General features: G+C 47.4%; 1 protein-coding gene across 1 annotated transcript in view; it reads right to left on the bottom strand.

Moving 5' to 3' along the window:
- The window catches only part of plxnb2a.3 (plexin b2a, tandem duplicate 3), a 138911-nt gene extending 127773 nt beyond the window's left edge, over positions 1 to 11138 (bottom strand). Inside the window, exon 1 of the mRNA XM_031815223.1 lies at positions 10487 to 11138. The gene's annotated coding sequence lies outside the window, so the exon portion shown is untranslated. The remainder of the gene's footprint in view (positions 1 to 10486) is intronic.
- Between the last annotated feature and the right edge of the window lie 6077 nt (positions 11139 to 17215).

The raw sequence follows: 17215 nt of genomic DNA, 5'->3' as shown, positions 1-17215 counted from the left end.
CCTACCCATAGGCTACTCCATTATCTACACCCCCTGGAACCTACCCATAGGCTACTCCATTATCTACACCCCCTGGAACCTACCCATAGGCTACTCCATTATCTACACCCCCTCTGGAACCTACCCATGGACTAGTCCATTATTTACACCCCCTCTGTTACCTACCCATGGACTAGTCCATTATTTACACCCCCTCTGGTACCTACCCATGGACTAGTCCATTATTTACACCCCCTCTGGTACCTACCCATGGACTAGTCCATTATTTACACCCCCTCTGTTACCTACCCATGGACTATTCCATTATTTACACCCCCTCTGTTACCTACCCATGGACTAGTCCATTATTTACACCCCCTCTGTTACCTACCCATGGACTAGTCCATTATTTACACCCCCTCTGTTACCTACCCATGGACTATTCCATTATTTACACCCCCTCTGTTACCTACCCATGGACTAGTCCATTATTTACACCCCCTCTGTTACCTACCCATGGACTAGTCCATTATTTACACCCCCTCTGTTACCTACCCATGGACTATTCCATTATTTACACCCCCTCTGTTACCTACCCATGGACTAGTCCATTATTTACACCCCCTCTGTGACCTACCCATGGACTATTCCATTATTTACACCCCCTCTGTTACCTACCCATGGACTAGTCCATTATTTACACCCCCTCTGTTACCTACCCATGGACTAGTCCATTATTTACACCCCCTCTGTTACCTACCCATGGACTATTCCATTATTTACACCCCCTCTGTTACCTACCCATGGACTAGTCCATTATTTACACCCCCTCTGTTACCTACCCATGGACTAGTCCATTATTTACACCCCCTCTGTTACCTACCCATGGACTATTCCATTATTTACACCCCCTCTGTTACCTACCCATGGACTAGTCCATTATTTACACCCCCTCTGTGACCTACCCATGGACTAGCCCATTATTTACACCACCTCTGTTACCTACCCATGGACTATTCCTTTTGCTACATATCACTGTGTTACCTACCTATGGGCAGCTACAATCTCTACATTGTTCTTACCTAGCTATGACATGACCTTGTTATTTTTATCTAGTAGCGACATGACCTTTCACGCCTGCTGACCACTGACCCCAGAATCTTTCGTCCTGGTCAACGCAACACACGACTGTGTGAGAAAACACTGCTGATGTGTGAAATAGAAACACCTTCTGGGCTACAGCTAGCTCCCCACTACACTATGTTTGCATCCCAAATGGCACCCTATTCCCTGTATAGAGCACTACTACCCATGAGGCCCAGGTCAAAAGTAGTGTCCTAACAAGGGAATAGGGTGGCATTTGAGACACAGACTATGCTGCTGTGCTGTTGTGTGACACAGTGATATACTGCCAGTTAAATACCAGAGGGGGAGACAGAGGGGGAGACAGAGGGGGAGACAGAGGGGGAGACAGAGGGGGAGACAGAGGGGGAGACAGAGGGGGAGACAGAGGGGGAGACAGGTCTCAGCCGGTAACAGCAGTATTCAGCATCCACCACCCCTCTCAGTCCAGGATCACCACATCGTATCCAACTAATCATCAAGATGTTGATGATTAATCTAAATGAATTGTTAGTGCTGGGCTGGAACAAAGCCTGCACCTCTTGCAGCTCTCCAGGATTGGGTGTGAGTCTCTTCTAGAGCCTCAAAGCCTGTAAGCAAGCAGCAGAGACAGACAAGAGGTACTCCCACAGTTGAACAGATGATCACAGCAGGTGTACAGTCTGTTAGGGGATGTCACAGACAGAATAGATAATGGCAGAGACAGACAGTGTGTAAAGAAGTCACTCAGTAAGTTAAGTTCACTTCATAAAAGCCAGCAACCACACCTACTGGCCTAGTCTACACTGTGTTAAAACAGGAGCTGCGCTAGTCTACTGGCCTAGTCTACACTGTGTTAGAACAGGAGCTACGCTAGTCTACTGGCCTAGTCTACAGTGTGTTAGAACAACAGGAGCTACGCTAGTCTACTGGCCTAGTCTACACTGTGTTAAAACAGGAGCTGGGCTAGTCTAACAGACTTTAGGCAATTAGGTAAGGTTAGGTTGTTCTAACTGTTAGAACAAATGGAGCTATGCTAACCTGTTTAACAGTTAGAACAACTGGAGCTATGCTAACCTGTTTAACAGTTAGACAGGTAATCATAGCTCCAGTTGTTCTATGACAGTCTACTGTTAAACAGGTTAGCATAGCTCCAGTTGTTCTATGACAGTCTACAGTTAAACAGGTTAGCATAGCTCCAGTTGTTCTATGACAGTCTACTGTTAAACAGGTTAGCATAGCTCCAGTTGTTCTATGACAGTCTACTGTTAAACAGGTTAGCATAGCTCCAGTTGTTCTAACTGTTAAACAGGTTAGCATAGCTCCAGTTGTTCTAACTGTTAAACAGGGTTTCCTAATGGCCTAAAGTCTGTTATTACAACTGGAGCTACACTACTGTCCTGTTAAACAGGTTTTCCTGGAGCTTTCACACACACACAAACCTGCCTACTTTATAATGAATGTCCCCGCTTACACTGAAAACAGGATGTTACCCTCTACCCTTTCTAACCGCGTGTTACCCTCTACCCTTTCTAACCGCGTGTTACCCTGTACCCTTTCTAACCGCGTGTTACCCTGTACCCTTTCTAACCGCGTGTTACCCTGTACCCTTTCTAACCGCGTGTTACCCTGTACCCTTTCTAACCGCGTGTTACCCTGTACCCTTTCTAACCGCGTGTTACCCTGTACCCTTTCTAACCGCGTGTTACCCTGTACCCTTTCTAACCGCGTGTTACCCTGTACCCTTTCTAACCGCGTGTTACCCTGTACCCTTTCTAACCGCGTGTTACCCTGTACCCTTTCTAACCGCGTGTTACCATGTACCCTTTCTAACCGCGTGTTACCCTGTACTCTAACAGCTAAAGGCTATTGGCACGCAGCAGCAGGGACCTCAGCGTTACCACTACTTTAGTGCTCATAATTAAAACTAAAGCCCCGCGTGAGGAATGTTTGAGGATTAACGAGCGCATTACGTGGTGTTCAGGGGGAGAGAGACAGATGAAATTCCAGCACCAACAGAATGCAGGAGGATTAAAACAGTGGTGAGCTCTTGGTCAATATCACCAACACAGACAACACACAAAAGGTCCCCAGCAGGTAGGCTAAGCTGCTTTTGACAGTCACCCTCTAAAACCTGGAAACTGTGGTGAGCGGCTGACAAACACACACACACACACACACACACTTGGCGGCTCTCATATATCAGCCATCTGTCAGTGTGTGTGTGTACCTGTATTTCTCCACTGCATATTTAAACACAAAGCAAAGCTTTGATTTTGTCTTTTGATTTCTCTCCTCCCAGAGACTTGATCTAGCTCAGAGTATAAACAAACTATTCCGCTCTTCCTTCACTCTGGGGGATGAAAGACTCTGCTCTTATCTTCCTGTTCATCCCCAGCACCAACCAGCCGTCTCTCTGCTGCTCCCTTCTACCAGGGCCAACCAGCCGTCTCTCTGCTGCTCCCTTCTACCAGGGCCAACCAGCAGTCTCTCTGCTGCTCCCTTCTACCAGGGCCAACCAGCCGTCTCTCTGCTGCTCCCTTCTACCAGGGCCAACCAGCCGTCTCTCTGCTGCTCCCTTCTACCAGGGCCAACCAGCCGTCTCTCTGCTGCTCCCTTCAACCAGGGCCAACCAGCCGTCTCTCTGCTGCTCCCTTCTACCAGGGCCAACCAGCCGTCTCTCTGCTGCTCCCTTCTACCAGGGCCAACCAGCCGTCTCTCTGCTGCTCCCTTCTACCAGGGCCAACCAGCAGTCTCTCTGCTGCTCCCTTCTACCAGGGCCAACCAGCCGTCTCTCTGCTGCTCCCTTCTACCAGGGCCAACCAGCCGTCTCTCTGCTGCTCCCTTCTACCAGGGCCAACCAGCCGTCTCTCTGCTGCTCCCTTCAACCAGGGCCAACCAGCCGTCTCTCTGCTGCTCCCTTCTACCAGGGCCAACCAGCCGTCTCTCTGCTGCTCCCTTCTACCAGGGCCAACCAGCCGTCTCTCTGCTGCTCCCTTCTACCAGGGCTAGGGAACCAGAGCAGAACATGCAGCAGAGCCTTGAAGATGTCAGATGGGAAGCACTTGACTAACATTACCAGTCTTAAATAGAAAACGGCCCAACCTCTGCTCTGCCCTGCCTCTCACTCTTCAAGACCACATGGAGATTTAATACACCATGTTCTGCTCCAAACATTCAGACAAACAAGCAGGGAAGGGAACCTTGCAAAACTTGCTGTGGACGTTAGCTAGTCAACACGACTCTGTGCATATTGATACAGAAGACAGGGACCAGAGAACTCTACTCTGCATATGGATATAGAAGACAGAACAGACAGGGACCAGAGAACACCAGTCTCTAAGAAGTCCTCTTTCTGGAGAGGCCTGCGACATACCGTCTCTAAAAAGGTGTCTGCATACTAGGTTCAGTTTGCTCCTAGTAGAACTCGGCGTAGTGAACGTCTGTCTTGCTTACTCCCTTAAAAATACCTTTGCAAGTACGCACTTCCTCTAAAATAGTCCGAATGAATCGAAGACAACTCAAGAAATCTGTCATTAATTTTGATGTTTTTGCCAAGTAGATCTTAGTCACTCAATTGTACATCTAACAGATGTTTGGTGAAGTATTTCTCAATTGAAAAAAAATGTGCATAAAAACGAGCCAGCTATCATTGAATAACAAAACTTCATTGAAGAATCCCTACTATTGACCAATCACAGACGATAGGCAGGCGTCAGCTACCGAACTTCAGCTTGCTTTGAGAAAAAAACTGCAGGAACAGCCGGAAAACCTTGTTGACCACCAACAATTGCACAGAATTTTGAGACACGTGGACCCCTTAAGTCCCTCTGTCTGGAGAGGCCTACAACACACTATGTATGCGTGTTGGGGGGGGGGGGGGGGGGGGACACCAGCAGGAGAGAGAACCCCCAGTGTGCTGCAGCAGCTGTCCCCCTACAGGTGTGAGAGGGGGTGTGATCTCACCTCAGACACAATGTTGACACACACCGAGACACCTGCTGACACACACACCTAAACAAACCTCAGGCCAGTGAGGTCACACCACCACCCCTCTGCATGATGCCACCACCTCAGGGGAGGTCCCAGCACGTGTGTCCAGTAACATAATTTATGTGAGGTCACTACACAGACAGACAGGGCACCAATATACTGAGTCACTTCTCAAATCTGCCACCAAGCCATAGTGTGACATTAAGACCGTCACAACATACCACAGCTTGGTCACCAAGGGAAAGAATACATACAGACACACCAAACACGACAGTAGTGACCATGGGCCAAGTCCACCAACATCTAACAGCAAACAGTGAGTAGCAGTGCAGTGACAGTAGCATGGCAACATAACTGCCCCATATAAAAAGGTGAAGCAAGAGAAAAATAAAAGGTTAAATAAATATTTGTTTAACTATGCAAGTCAGTTAAGAACAAATTCTTATTTACAATGACAGCCTAATTAACCCGGACGACATTGGACCAATTGTGTGCAACCCTACGGGACTCTCAATCACGGCCGGTTGTGATACAGCCTGGAATCAAACCAGGGTCTGTAGGGATGCCTCTAGCACTGAGGTGCAGTGCCCTAGACCACTCAGGAGCCCAAAACATATGAATATGTAAGGACAAGCGTAACATTTACAGTAACCCTCCACACACTGAAACAAGTCAATGAGTCACCATCAATTTAGTCATCCATGGCAGAGCTCAGACTGTGTCCTGGAATTTAGGAATGTCCAGGACTGACAGTAAATGTAGGACAGACAATGGAAACTGAAATATTCAGGTGGGGATATTCCAAAGTCTACAGGTGGAGAACTGAAGAACTAAATGATTCACCATACTGTAAATCCAATCGTATTCAGCACCTGTGCCGTATACAACTGGTGTAGACTTTACTGTGAAATGACTGCTGATGAGCCCTTCCCAACAATGCAGAGTTTAAAATAAGAAGAATGAAAAATGAGTAACACGGGAGGAATAAACTCTACTTAGCAACAGCAGAACATGATGCATCTGGTGTTAACCAGGGGGAGTGACAGTAATAAAGAATCTGCTGTCGCCGCCCAGGAGGACTGACAGTAATAAACCATGATGTATCTGCTGTCACCCAGGAGGACTGACAGTAATAAACCATGATGCATCTGGTGTTACCCAGGAGGACTGACAGTAATAAACAATTATGCATCTGGTGTCACCCAGGAGGACTGACGGTAATAAACCATGATGTATCTGCTGTCACCCAGGAGGACTGACAGTAATAAACAATGATGCATCTGGTGTTACCCAGGAGGACTGACAGTAATAAACAATGATGCATCTGGTGTTACCCAGGAGGACTGACAGTAATAAACAATGATGCATCTGGTGTCACCCAGGAGGACTGACAGTAATAAACAATGATGCATCTGCTGTCACCCAGGAGGACTGACAGTAATAAACAATGATGCATCTGGTGTCACCCAGGAGGACTGACGGTAATAAACCATGATGTATCTGCTGTCACCCAGGAGGACTGACGGTAATAAACAATGATGCATCTGGTGTTACCCAGGAGGACTGACAGTAATAAACAATGATGCATCTGGTGTTACCCAGGAGGACTGACAGTAATAAACAATGATGCATCTGGTGTCACCCAGGAGGACTGACAGTAATAAACAATGATGCATCTGCTGTCACCCAGGAGGACTGACAGTAATAAACCATGATGCATCTGGTGTCACCCAGGAGGACTGACAGTAATAAACCATGATGCATCTGCTGTCGTCCAGGAGGACTGACAGTAATAAAGAATCTGGTGTTACCCAGGGGGACTGACAGTAAGTACAGGACTTTATAGGAAATGGAAAGTGAAACCGTCAGGTGGGGAAACTACGGACCTTCCCAGGTTGACTTGGTGAGCAAACAGACTGGAATGAACATGTTCAGTGGTCTGATGAGTCAAGTACAAACACATGCATGCAGACACGGCCCCGTGTTTCCACAGGAAACAACCTTTGGACTCTAGCTACTGAAGCCCAAGTACAGGTGACACACACTGCCAGTCACTAATGGACTAAAAGCTAATGCTTCATTACACACACAGGACGTACAAGCGGCACTAAACAATCCCTCTGTACACCTTTACTTTTCAGACCACTACTGTTCACCTGAACCTCCCTGTAAGAACCACCCGTCCTTAACTGTCCCACTTCACCAGGTGTCCCACTTCACCAGGTGTCCCACTTCACCAGGTGTCCCACTTCACCAGGTGTCCCACTTCACCAGGTGTCCCACTTCACCAGTGTCCCACTTCCAGGTGTCCCACTTTACATTTGAGTCATTTAGCAGTTGCCATTACCCAGAGCAACTTAGTTAGTTAATTCATCTTAAAATAGAGAGATGAGACAACCACATATCACAGGTAGAGAAAGTACATTTTCCCTCAATGTCGCTCAGTAGCGTCAGAGTTTGTAAGCAGGGAAAAAGTCAAGTGTAAATTCACGATTTTTGGATTTCTTAAAATACTATTTGAAGCGGTAGGGTTTCAGATGTTTTCAAAAGACGGGCAGGGACTCTGCTGTCCTAGCTTCAGGGGGAAGCTGGTTCCACCATTGGGGTGCCAGGACAGAGAAGAGCTTGGACTGGGCTGAGCTGGAGCTGCCCTCCCGTAGGGGTAGGAGAGCCAAGAGACCAGAGGTGGCAGAACAGAGTACTCTGGTTGGGATGTAGGGTTTGAACATAGCCTGAAGGTAGGGAGGGTGAGGTCATCTTGCTGCTCTGTAGGTAAGTACCAGGGTCTTGTATGTGAATCTACTATGGATAGAAAGTGAATGTCTTGTAATATGATGAATATATTATTAAATTGTGGCAAGTGACTTTAATGAAAAGTGAACGGTGGGAGAGAAAAACAATAAATTAAATACAAAACGATCAATAGACGGGTCATCTGACAACGTCAGGAAAACCATTGCCCCATGGAAGCCTGGGCACGAGGTCACGCTTCCATGGGGCAGAGGTCACGCCTCCAAGGGGCAGAGGTCACGCCTCCAAGGGGCAGAGGTCACGCCTCCAAGGGGCAGAGGTCACGCCTCCAAGGGGCAGAGGTCACGCCTCCAAGGGGCAGAGGTCTGAGTGTCGTTGGGATTCTGGATGACCAGATAACCAGAATGACTAGAAGCTGCCATGTGGGGAATCCTAAGTGACTTATTTCATCTTGTTCTTGATACCATGTATTGTTGTGGTGTTTTGACTGATTTCATGTCAATCTAGCTAACCAACAACTTTAACAATGTATATGTGTTCATTCACCAAATGTATTTGTTCTCAATAAACACTGGAGCTGAAATATAGTTAACATGTGGTCAACAATCTAATCCAACCCGTCTGTTTTGCCCCATAGTTGTGCCCTCGTCGGTTCTGTTGCCCTCGTCGGTTCTGTTGCCCTCGTCGGTTCTGTATAGAAATCAAAAGCTGGGGTTGTTTTCATTAATTGTGTTTTCGCTTCTCCCCCACACGTTCTTAAGCAGACAGACACAGGTCTTTGTTCCGCAAATCATTATTCTGAATTGTCTACCAAGCGGTCCTCTTCAGATGAGAGACATGACCCCAAATTAACCCTTGTGGAGAGCTATTAGTCTGCCTGAACATTAGGAGCAACGGCCATGTTCACCATTGAAAGGGAGTTTTTGAATAGGGAACGGTGTTGCAGTGATTTGAGCCCACAGAAAATCAACACACCACACGTTGTCCACTTTCAGTATGTGTGAGACTCAGATAATGATGCATGGACGTGGTGGAAGGAAACAGCACCTGGCTCTGTGTGGGTGTCCAGTAAGCAGATGGTTGTGTTGGGGAGACCATCCAAGAGTCTCCACACACACACACACCAAAATCTAGCTCTTCAATCATGGAAATGTTCATTTAACATTAATCCCTATGAAGGGTTGTGAAACAAACTGATACAGTCTTTTATGACAGAGATGACTCTTTACGGGGGATGGAGGAGAGAGGAGAAGGGATGGAGGAGAGAGGAGAAGGGATGGAGGAGAGAGGGAGAGAAAGAACACATACAATGTTGACTCTAAACAAGGCAGGTCCAGTGACTACAGAAGGGGGGGGGGGGCTGTTCCGTTCTAGGGACAGAGGGGTACGGACAACGTGACAGTGCGCGCACACACACACATTTGGGTTTGAGCAGGAAACATGAATCAATAGCGTCAGTGTATACTGTGTCCATGTTCTGCATGAAAGACAAACAAACAGGCCCATTACTCATGGTCAGTCTCAGACACAAACAGAGAGAGAGAGAGAGAGAGAGAGAGAGAGAGAGCGAGAGAGGAGAGAGAGAGAGAGAGAGAGAGAGAGAGAGAGAAAGAGTCCCAGAGAGAGGAGAGGAAAATGCTCCCTCTGTTTTTGTCCCTCTCCTTTTGACCTTGAGGGGGCAGGGGCTCTTCCTGTTCTGGGTCTGAACCACTACAGCATGTGGTGACTAACTGCTTTCTCTACATGGGGTTCAAAGCCCAAAGCTGAACTGCATTCAGCATTAGATGGGATATGGGAATGAGACGGGACAGTGCTCTTACAAGTCACCTACTTGTTGGAATGGCTATACAAGCAGCCAATGTATGTCCATTGACAATGGCATGCAGGCTCCCATTGCAGCCTTTATTCTACCTAAATACATGTGTTCAGTTGACAGACGCAATGGTGGAAGTGATGCCTAGAACATCCAGATCAGCCCAAACCAGCACAGAGACCAGGTAACACATTAGCCTACAGCCAACATGGCTGAATACATACATGTTGCCTGGAGAATAGTTTCTCCTGAAGTCTGCTTGTAGGATGAGATGCTGTAGGTCGGTATTTTATGAGGATCCCCATTAGGTAGGCTACGGAGTAAAAGACTTGTCGTTTCACAAATCTGTTGAGCACAACTCCCAACGAGTGAAATGCAAATTGTTGGCCTGTTTTGAAGAGCTCCCAAACACCGAGGTCAATGTTTGAAAACCATGCAGTCGTTTTCATGATAACATCCCACTGCAATACACATAGCAAACGCATCTAACGTTACTAAGTTACTTTCACCTACAAACCGTGCAACAGTAGCCCCACTCACTGTATCATTGCCACGCAACATTGTAGCCGCGTGACTGGTTAACGAGGAACTGAGATTGGTTCCATTGATTAGGACCGGAACTCACACGCTAGATTTATTACAAAATTAACACCACACTATAGCCTTCTATGCCATTTTCTTAACTCACTCCCCAGTTGTAACAGCACAATACATTTCTACCAAGCATTACGATCGTTGTTATCCCACTGTCATAGAGCCAGACCAACAATCTGTCGATTCCTTCACATCATTCTTAACCAAACTCAGCCGCAGAGAAGTTCAAATACACGGCCATGACCGGTCGCTTACCTCAGGAATTTGTAGTTGAACACGAACTCGCAGTCCTAATCGGTTCGTCTCCTCTCTTTGTACAACCAAAACCCAAACGAAGTCCTATTGTCTACGTTGTCACCGTCCGTAAAAAGTTCAGTTCTTCCCCGGGAGAGAAAACATTGTGAGAAGCCGAAGGGAGCGAGCGAGCAACGACGCTCTAAATCCCGGGAAATATGACACGGTATGGAAGTTTGACACTTTCCCCACGACAAGATAATTTTCTTCACGCCCAAATAACGTAAATACAGAATGAATTCAAATGTGTTTCATATTCAAAGACGAACACACTGTTGGATTAAGTCCGCCCTGATGAATTGGCAAGAAACTGCACGTTGAACTGTAACGCCCGCGGTAAAGCGGCCAAGAAAAAGAGGGATGGAGTATCTTCTCCCACTCCTCCCCCTCTCTCTCTCTCCCAAGAAAATACACGGAGCCTGTACGGATCAGTTTACACACAAGACCGGGAGAGACTCGGCAAACTATCGTTGAAGCCAGAGAAAAACAACTGAGCACTCCACCCTCTTCTTTTCAGTGGCAGCGCCCAATAAAAAGAGGGATGGAGTATCTTCTCTCTCTCCTCCCCCACAATGCATTAGACCGAGCCTGTACGGATCAGTTTACTCACACGACCGGGAGAGACTCTGCAAACTGCCGTGAAAGTCTGAGAAAACCAATTTAACCCTCCGCCCTCTTCTTTTCACCGGAGACGAGAAGTAACCACTGGAAGCCCCGCGAGCAGCTTTGTTCAAAGTTCGGAATGAAGTCTGTACAATGCTGAACAATTCCAGAATAAACTGGAACATTGTAGTCTAACGCTAGGCTACATTGTAATCTGTTCTAGTTGTATATCGATGAGATTATTATGCTATATGAACATCCAACCTGGTTGTAGGACCGACTGTCTCCCTTTCTGAAAATGGTTTTCATAGCCCACGGTGGGGTCAAATCCTACTTGACCTTGCAGTCTCCTATAATGCACGGCTCGTGGAGACAATAGTTCCATTGTTTCCTATGTTTGGTTAGGGGGCAGTGTGGAGGTATTAGGTAAATAACATACCTCGAAGGAATGTTTACAGCAGGCCTAATGTCATTATTGCTTTATCCATTATAACTGATGCAGGCTAATACACGATGCTTCAACACACCCGTAACATCTGTCAAGATGTAATAGATCTTTGTTTGTGTGTTTTTCTACTCATTCATTTGTACTCAGTTCTCAACTGGGTCACACAGTTGCTGTGAAAATATCAAAGAAGTCATTGAATTAAGATTAAGCTTGGCCATGCTAGACTGGGTCCAGAGGAACAGATTAAGCCTGGCCATGCTAGACTGGGTCCAGAGGAACAGATTAAGCCTGGCCATGCTAGACTGGGTCCAGAGGAACAGATTAAGCCTGGCCATGCTAGACTGGGTCCAGAGGAACAGATTAAGCCTGGCCATGCTAGACTGGGTCCAGAGGAACAGATTAAGCCTGGCCATGCTAGACTGGGTCCAGAGGAACAGATTAAGCCTGGCCATGCTAGACTGGGTCCAGAGGAACAGATTAAGCCTGGACATGCTAGACTGGGTCCAGAGGAACAGATTAAACCTGGCCATGCTAGACTGGGTCCAGAGGAACAGATTAAGCCTGGCCATGCTAGACTGGGTCCAGAGGAACAGATTAAGCCTGGCCATGCTAGAATGGGTCCAGAGGAACAGATTAAGCCTGGCCATGCTAGACTGGGTCCAGAGGAACAGATTAAGCCTGGCCATGCTAGACTGGGTCCAGAGGAACAGATTAAGCCTGGCCATGCTAGACTGGGTCCAGAGGAACAGATTAAGCCTGGCCATGCTAGACTGGGTCCAGAGGAACAGATTAAGCCTGGCCATGCTAGACTGGGTCCAGAGGAACAGATTAAGCCTGGCCATGCTAGACTGGGTCCAGAGGAACAGATTAAGCCTGGCCATGCTAGACTGGGTCCATTAAAAACCACCAGGCTGGACCAGGGCTGCTGGACACACTTAGGACAACATTAGGCTTGTGTCCCAAATGGCACCCTATTCCCTTTATAGTGCACTGTTTTTCCCCAGGGCTCATAGGGCCTGGTCAAAAGTAGTGCACTATAAAGGGAATATGGTTCGATTTGGGATGCACACAGGGTCTGAAAGGTCAACAATAAAGCCACCTGCTCCTTTTCAAAGCCTGATGTCGGCCATTGGCTTTTGACCCCACTGTGACCTTTCTACATGCCAGGCTTTGATATATCCTGTGCATGTGTAGTCCTCCATGTTGTTGTTTCTAGTCTATTGAGGTGTGTGTCAGCTCCTATTCATGTTCAGTGAGCTTACTACACACAACTAAACCCAGCCCGTTCTCTCATTCCACTCAAGTGCCTCTTAGAGCCACCATAAGCCTGGCCAGCGACAGCAATGCTTTTTACTGCCAGATATTATGGTGGTGACTGACTGAATGGGGACTGGTGACTGACTGAATGGGGACTGGTGACTGACTGAATGGGGACTGGTGACTGACTGAATGGTAACTGGTGACTGACTGAATGGGGACTGGTGACTGACTGAATGGTGACTGGTGACTGACTGAATGGGGACTGGTGACTGACTGAATGGGGACTGGTGACTGACAATGGGGACTGGTGACTGACTGAATGGGGACTGGCGACTGACTGAATGGGGACTGGCGACTGACTGAATGGGGACTGGTGACTGACTGAATGGTAACTGGTGACTGACTGAATGGGGATTGGTGACTGACTGAATGGGGACTGGTGACTGACTGAATGGGGACTGGTGGTGACTGACTGAATGGGGACTGACTGAATGGTAACTGGTGACTGACTGAATGGGGACTGGTGACTGACTGAGTGGAGACTGGTGACTGACTGAATGGTGATGCCTCTATATAAGGCTGCTCCTCTTACTCAACCGCAACCCTTTCTGTTCACACACAGAAGAGCTGGGGCTGTGGTATGTGTGTGTGTGTGTGTGTACTGGGTGTCAGCGGTGAATGATTTATGAGTATGCAAATGAGGCTGTCAGAGGACAGTGTGGAGTCTGCCCTGAAGGCCTGTAAGGGACAGAAACACACACACACACACATACTGACATATCAAAGCAGAGACTGACAGACAGAGGGAAAGAATGACTGAATGAAAAAAACAGGGAGAGAGAGAGAGCGACAGAATGAGACACATGCAGAGGGAGAGAGAGAGAGCGACAGAATGAGACATGCAGAGGGAGAGAGAGAGAGCGACAGAATGAGACACATGCAGAGGGAGAGAGAGAGAGCGACAGAATGAGACATGCAGAGGGAGAGAGAGAGAGCGACAGAATGAGACACATGCAGAGGGAGAAAGAGAGAGAGAGAGAATGAGACACATGCAGAGGGAGAAAGAGAGAATGAGACACAGGCAGAGGGAGAGAGAGAGTTAGAATGAGACACATGCAGAGAGAGAGAGAGAGTTAGAATGAGACACATGCAGAGGGAGAGAGAGAGAGAGAGAGAATGAGACACATGCAGAGGGAGAGAGAGAGAGAGAGAGAATGAGACACATGCAGAGGGAGAGAGAGAGAGAGAGAATGAGACACATGCAGAGGGAGAGAGAGAGAGCGACAGAATGAGACACATGCAGAGGGAGAGAGAGAGAGCGACAGAATGAGACACATGCAGAGGGAGAGAGAGAGAATGAGACACATGCAGAGAGAGAGAGAGAGCGACAGAATGAGACACATGCAGAGAGAGAGAGAGAGAGCGACAGAATGAGACACATGCAGAGAGAGAGAGAGAGAATGAGACACATGCAGAGAGAGAGAGAGAGAGAGAGAGAGAATGAGACACAGGCAGAGGGAGAGAGAGAGAATGAGACACAGGCAGAGGGAGAGAGAGAGAATGAGACACAGGCAGAGGGAGAGAGAGAGAATGAGACACAGGCAGAGGGAGAAAGAGTAATGACAGCCCAACTCAGAAAATTAAATTAAATTGTGACTGACCATGGAACACTCCACTCCGCTATTTACAGTTATCTGTTGTGGTTCTCAGTAATGAACCAATTGTCTGCTCTCAATGGAACTGTCACAGAGTTGTTTACCAGAGCCATGACAAAGAACCGAGGGAGGCGCAGCAAAAACCATTAAGACAAAGAGGAATTGATGAGGGGAAGGAGGGAGAATGCTGAGGCTCGCACTGTCACGAATCTCAACATTTGTTTTTACTTGTTTTTCTGCAGTTTAACAAATAATGAATATTGATCATGTAATCATGGTGAATGGGCTATTTTCTTTGCAATCATGTGGAACTGCAAATTGAGTGAATATTCATAGAAAATTACTGTGACAATGACTTCTTCTCATCACAATAGAGGTGTACTAGACAGGTAGGAAAGGTGAACAGGCCTCCATTCACCAATGTTACAGTGACAGTGCCCTCTACTGGTTGAAAGTGGTGGTGCATCAAAACAACAACAGTCAAACGCTTGCTGAACAGTCGGAAAGACAAGCAAAATATTTAAGTTTTTTGCTAATCTAGACGCTTATTCTCAAAATTGTGTTTACAGTAATCTGTCTTCCAACCACTTTGTCTTCTTCATCCTCATAGATCTTGGAATGTGGAGCCCAGGCATGTTCATGAGAGACTGCTGGTGGAATAGGGAGAGGGGGAGGACTGTCGATGCAATAGGGAGAGGGGAGGACTGTCGATGCAATAGGGAGAGGGGAGGACTGTCGATGCAATAGGGAGAGGGGAGGACTGTCGATGGAATAGGGAGAGGGGAGGACTGTCGATGGAATAAGGAGAGGGGAGGACTGTCGATGGAATAGGGAGAGGGGAGGACTGTCGGTGCAATAGGGAGAGGGGAGGACTGTCAATGGAATAGGGAGAGGGGAGGACTGTCGATGGAATAGGGAGAGGACTGCCGGTGGAATAGGGAGAGGGGGAGGACTGTCAGTGGAATAGGGAGAGGGGAGGACTGTCGAGGCAATAGGGAGAGGACTGTCGATGGAATAGGGAGAGGACTGTCGATGGAATAGGGAGAGGGGAGGACTGTCGATGCAATAGGGAGAGGACTGTCAATGGAATAGGGAGAGGACTGTCGATGGAATAGGGAGAGGGGAGGACTGTCGATGCAATAGGGAGAGGACTGTCAATGGAATAGGGAGAGGGGAGGACTATCAATGGAATAGGGAGAGGGGAGGACTGTCGATGGAACAGGGAGAGGGGAGGACTGTCGATGCAATAGGGAGAGGGGAGGACTGTCGATGGAACAGGGAGAGGGGAGGACTGTCGATGCAATAGGGAGAGGGGAGGACTGTCGATGGAATAGGGAGAGGGGAGGACTGTCGATGGAACAGGGAGAGGGGAGGACTGTCGATGCAATAGGGAGAGGGGAGGACTGTCGATGGAATAGGGAGAGGGGAGGACTGTCGATGGAATAGGGAGAGGGGAGGACTGTCGGTGCAATAGGGAGAGGGGAGGACTGTCGATGCAATAGGGAGAGGGGAGGACTGTCGATGGAACAGGGAGAGGGGAGGACTGTCGATGCAATAGGGAGAGGGGAGGACTGTTGATGCAATAGGGAGAGGTGGAATAAGTGGAGTGGAGATATTGAAAATGGGAGAAAAAATACTTTATTTTAAACCCAAAGAGAGAGAGAGTCCGTCTGTGACGGGCCTCAGCTCAGTGATTCTTGTCACTGTGATTTATTACAGTCAAATATCAAAATACTGAGATTACAGAAAAGGAGTGTACGCACACACATACTGTACAGACACAGACAAACACACAGACACACTGTACAGACACAGACACACTGTACAGACACAGACAAACACACACATACTGTACAGACACAGACAAACACACACATACTGTACAGACACAGACTAACACACACATACTGTACAGACACAGACACACTGTACAGACACAGACAAACACACACACACTGTACAGACACAGACAAACACACACATACTGTACAGACACAGACAAACACATACACACACACGCATACACACACTGTACAGACACATACACACACATACACACATGTACATTCACAAACGAGAAACCGATCAAGAAGCAGGGAGAAACCAGAAACAGGGTTCTCAATCACTGAGGCTGAAACTTCAGCCAATCGTCAAATTGACCCTTAAACTGGCAACTTCCCAGTAAATAACATTGTCTTTAAAGTGCTCTATTCAACTCTTGTTTCCACTGCCTCACCCATCAACAGAGATAGAGATTGTGACGGGTTCCCAAATGAAGACAAAGCATTAGTTCATTGTCAGAACTCTGGAGTTTAATCAGTGTGTCGGTAGGGAACAGTCAATCAGGATCCGTCAACCCTTAAGAGCATTCCCATCAGTCACTGGTTCTCTCTGAGGACAAGATATTCACACCACAGGGATATGACAGCCTTGAGTGTGTGTGTGTGTGTGTCAGATTCTGGAACCATCCCATTAGGTGTGTGATAATTCTGTTTAGGTAAATTAATTGTGAAGAGATTATTTGACCCACAATGCAATGCTTCAGTCACGCCACCTCATTTTCACTAGGCCACTGCATCTGTTTGTTGTAATGATTAAACCTGAACACATTTTCTTAATCTCTTGAAATCATAATTTCCCTTAGAATCACTCCATTACTGCATTTTCTGTCTGGTTGGCATCCAATAAGAGGCTTTGCCGAGCAGAACAATCCAATAAAAAGTT

The sequence above is a fragment of the Oncorhynchus kisutch genome, unplaced genomic scaffold, assembly GCF_002021735.2.
Source record: "Oncorhynchus kisutch isolate 150728-3 unplaced genomic scaffold, Okis_V2 Okis09a-Okis19a_hom, whole genome shotgun sequence".
In the NCBI taxonomy this organism is placed as follows: Eukaryota; Metazoa; Chordata; class Actinopteri; order Salmoniformes; family Salmonidae; genus Oncorhynchus; species Oncorhynchus kisutch.
The sequence above is the reverse complement of the archived record's forward strand: the minus strand, read 5'-3'. Positions and strand labels throughout refer to the sequence as shown.